Below are 5,047 nucleotides of genomic sequence, written 5' to 3' on the forward strand. Positions count from 1 at the left end.
TTCTCTCATATATATTCTTTTTCTTTCTGTTCCCACCCCTAAGCCTCAGTCAATATTTGGACTACATAGACAGCGTAGGTGTCAAAAGTTTTGTCTTGGTAGCGATTGAGTTGCATATATTTTTATTTACGTTCCGTTGCATGGTTTAAGTTTAAATTCAGTTTTTGTGGCAAAAAAGTGCCTTATGTCAACGAACTCAACGTCACAACGTCGGCACACGTTAGCAACGACGCATTAGATACGACGTGCATATAGACTGTTGCACAGAAAGTATCGTATTGTGCCTTGGTGTACTAGCAGCATTATACATTTAATCAATTCAAGACTTGCATGTACAGTAAGTAATGTCACATTAAAGAATGTATTTAAACTCAAGCTTGTGTGGTGCATCACTGTCTTCAATGCCACAGCCTAAACTTTATGTCAAAAAGTTTTTAATTTCCGTCGCATTCAAACAATCCCCTCAGTGTAGTTTGGCTAGCAACAGCAGCTAGCACTAGGATACAGTAGCTTGCTCGTAGCACAATTCAGCTTCTCCAGGCAGGGCTCTAGACTGAGACCAAAAAGTCGCTTTTGGCTTTGTTACTGACAATGATCGCTTCCAGCAAACTTTTTTTGAATTAGCCATTCCCCCTAAATAAATATCAAGCTTATTTACGTGTTTGCAGTCAGCAGATGGTACTAGTACTGTTTGAATCGCGATTCCATCTGAAAAATACTGCCGGTGACAACGTGGTTAGAATAGCTTGTTTCAAAGGGGGTTCAGCTTGTTTAGGGAGTCAGGTGGCTGAGCGGTGAGGGAATCGGGCTAGTAATCCGAAGGTTGCCAGTTCGATTCCCGGTCATGCCAACTGACGTTGTGTCCTTGGGCAAGGCACTTCACCCTACTTGCCTCGGGGGAATGTCCCTGTACTTACTGTAAGTCGCTCTGGATAAGAGTGTCTGCTAAATGACTAAATGTAAATGTTTATTAAATGGACCCATCTGCAACCGACGCAAGCAAGCACACCCTACAATTTCCCCAGAAATTGTATCCTCTCTAGTTATTATTATTTTTCCTCTTCTCCATGAAATGGCTCAATAGCTCAAAAAGTCCTCAACCCGATTTTTTCAACTCTCGATCTTCTACAGTGTACATGTTTATAATATTTTGCCAGTTTGCGGAGGAACCCGCATCGCTGCTTGCAGCTATATTTATATGGGTTCCTCCGGTAGGAGGGAACCTATTGTTTTTGTTAGTATTCTTATTATTATTAGGGTTCCTCCGGTAGGAGGGAACCTATTGTTTTTGTTAGTATTACAATGCTGGTTCCATGGGATTCAATGGCAGCCCCTAGACCAGAGCTGTTAAAAGTTTTGAAATTTGGCATGTTTAAACTGCAGACCATTACCAAACATGGGTCACTTTAGACAATAGGTGGCGCTACAGGCCACACCCCAATATGTCAATTTTAAAAGTGATGCCATTTGCAGGCCATAAGTCCCAAAATTCTGAAATTCATTACATATGCCTTATTTCTCATGAGGAACAAAAAAGTCTCAAGAACCTATAACGGCCGCCATATTGGATTTTTCTGTACAATAAAGATTAAGGAAACACGTTTTTTCGCTACTCCTCCTACATATTTGGTCAAATTTTCTTCAAAATTGCCAGAGATTATCTCCAAACTGAGCCTCACAAAAGGCATCCTAGGGATTTCTGATTTTCTATTCTGATTCTGAAAACCGTTTGTCCGGTACAGCAAATCAAAATCGGCAGCAAAGCAACCAAACAGGAAGTTGGATCATATTTCAGCAAATCTTTGAGATATTAACACCAAACTTGGTATGTCACGAGGAAGACACTACCACATGTTACCATGTGCAAAGGCAACTTCATATCTCCAAAAATGATTGAAATAAAGGTAATTGAATTTATCGCTGACGCTAAAATAATGCTTTACACATCCGCCGGTCAAAAAGTGATACTTTGATTCAGTCACAAGTTCAAAAAGACTCTTCAGAATGCTTAGTACACAAATCTGAGAAAAAGTTTAATGTAAGATGAAAAGTAGATTTATTGTGAATATTTCAAATATGCATGCTTGGCTAATTGCTAGGGCTTTTCCCCCAAATCCTCCCTCTGCTCCTCTGCGTGCGTGCTCCAAATTCTCACACACACAAGGGGCCAGAGCCCTTGACACACGCGCGAGCTTGGGGAGACGCACCACAATATTTCAGGACATTGTGGGCTGACCAAGCCCCCACCTTCACTCCTTGGCCTAATAGCCATTCTAGACTAGCCACTAAGCAGTGGTGCCCAGAAAAGTTTCATAGGAGTGGCGAAAAAGAGAAGCAGAACAGTGGAACACCATCCCTCTACCATTATCTCTTATTCACTCTCATTTGATTTTAGATTAGATTGTATCAAGGCCAATTGGAGAAGAGGCCAAAGGATATTTACAATAGTTTGAACCACAGCTATGTTGTGACAACTTTTCATAATAAAAAAATAAAGTGAAACATTTTCTTTATCCTTCGCGCGGTATCAGGGTTGTTTTGACCCACAGCTATGTTGTGACAACTTTTCATGATAAAAAAATAAAGTTAAACATTTTCTTTATCCTTCGCGCTGTCTCAGGGTCCTTGTTACCCCCCTGCCGTGTCCGCGTTGTGTATTACAACACCGCCACTAATGTGGCATTGTAATAATGTGTTTTGCTCCTTGTATATTCTAAAATAAGGAGGAGGAGAAGGAGGAAGCATACACCTGGTCCAAGCCACTAGTCTGAAACCTAGTTTCTTTCTCAATATAATGTTTCAATGCTTTTGACATGCGTTTGTTCAGAAACCATCATGAGTCAAAGATGAGTCATAGTTGGTGTGTGATGATGACAGTCATGTAGACACATCCAAGACTACCACAGCACTAACTGAGGAGGGAAGGGTAAACACCTCCAAAATAATTGAAACTAACACACACACACACACACACTGACAACTCTGAGAGACAGGAAGAGTAACACAAAAAGTGAGAACATTTAATTCGAAATGTTATTGTATATAAACAAACTTAAAAACAACAACATCAGTGATGGTGACCTTGTGGTCACCATCACTGATCCTCAGGTTCCTGGGCGTCTAGGAGGTGGAATCTTCAGACTGGAGACGACGCAACCGAGTGTTGAGTCCTCCCGTCTGGCGGACCACTTGAAGTCCGCCCCCAGGAAGGCATACAGCAGCGGGTTTAGACATCAGTGGGCAAATGCCATTGGTTCAGCCACCGCCAGCCACACAACCAGCACCACCTCCAGACTGCAGTCCCTGTGAAGGACCTATAGGCGCATGAGGGCATCCACAGTGATTCCAGCATCATACAGGAGCCAACACAGGAAGAAGTAGAGGACCAATGCCACAGTGGTACTGACAGCTCTGCGCTTCTGTCTCTGCCCCTGCAGAGGGCCGCTGCGGGTCAGCCTGGACACGATGACACAATAACACACCAGTAAAACTAGGTCCGGTACCACCAAGCCCACCAACACCAGCTGCAGGTGGAACACTTACACCCAGAGAGGAGCGTTGTCAGCTGGGTATAAGCGCTGGCACACAATCATCCCATCTCCTGCTTCCCAAGTCTTGGCAAACACTTGTCTGACACTGCCAAGAGAGGCAACCATGCTCCTGGAAAAGGAGAGGGGTTAGGGAGACAAAGAGGAGATTTGGTGGTTAGATCAGGAGATGGAGAATACAAGTGAAGATGTACCTCTGTACATCTGAGGCATGGGCACGTTGTGAGAAAGAGAGAGATAAGGGATGATGCTAGAGACCTAGCTCACCTACAAACACCAGTCTCCGTGCCAGTACCTGTCTCGTGCGTGAGGTGTGCGCGTCTGTTGCTTTGACCACGGCTAGGTAGCGGTCCAGACTGATGAAGGCCAGGATGAGCACACTCCCATACAGGTTCACCGAGTAGATGACGTGCACGGCCACACAGGTGCCTAATCCAAAACGCCAGTCCGTCAGTGCGGCATCCGCTGCCCAGAACGGGAGCGTCAGCACGAAGAGAAGATCGGCAGCAGAGAGGTGCAGCTGGTAGCGGTCTGTCAGACTCAATTTTGACCTGGGGACAATCAGATAAAACCCTCTGTGTGTCATCTTCTAAATCAGAATCAGAATTTGTTTTATCCGCCATGTAATGTGTTCACACAAACAAGGAATTTACTGTGACAGGTAGGTGCATACAATAAACGAATGTATGGATCTTAATTTTTTTATGATTAAAATGTACAAAGTAACTAACTAAACTTACTAATGAACTAAACTAATATCATCTTTGTCATCGTCTTCATCATCCATCTTTATTCTCACCTGCGCTGGCAGCCAAGCACCATCACCACCAGGCCGTTCCCAGTGATGCCCAGGACAAAGATGAAGTCGTAGACCACAGGGAGGAACACTGGAGGTCAGGGGTTATAACTTGATCCAGGTCACACGGATCCTCCAGGGCCACCCCCAAGTCGCCAGAACCAGTGTAGTTTATGTCATAGTCAAACACAATATGCTGTAGGGAGACAGAGAGACAGAGAGACAGATAGGAGAGGGGGGGAGAGATGGCAACAGTCATGAGATACATAGAAAGACACTAGTAGATTAAGTGAGAGAGAATAAGCAGTTTCACAAGCCACCATAACTTGCCTTGGTAAAAAAGGATGACATGATGACTGGTCAAAACTGAAAAGATTCTTGACCAAACATATATTTTTCAAGTTGCACAATCATCTTTCTATTTGCTGAGACCAACTTTCCAGACTATAATGATCCTTTATCCTTTTTATAAATATCCTTTATCTAAAGATAGATTTCAAAGACCCAAAAGAACTAGACAGACCTGCCACATTGTGACTGTGGGACCTTCCATTGGGGAGCAGTTGTAAAATGACCTTCAATGTACACCTACAAATCATAGATACATAAATACAACAACAAAGCTGAATAAGACCTTGCTGCATACCTCATAGTAGGACATGATTGAGCGGAGCCTGGGTCTCTGTCTCCTCTGCTGAGCGGA

General features: G+C 43.6%; 1 pseudogene; it reads right to left on the reverse strand.

The window, feature by feature from the left end:
- Positions 1 to 3,104: 3,104 nt before the first annotated feature.
- Positions 3,105 to 5,047, reverse strand: LOC136936097 (C-X-C chemokine receptor type 4-like; annotated as a pseudogene).

This window comes from Osmerus mordax, chromosome 26, assembly GCF_038355195.1.
Source record: "Osmerus mordax isolate fOsmMor3 chromosome 26, fOsmMor3.pri, whole genome shotgun sequence".
NCBI lineage: Eukaryota > Metazoa > Chordata > Actinopteri > Osmeriformes > Osmeridae > Osmerus > Osmerus mordax.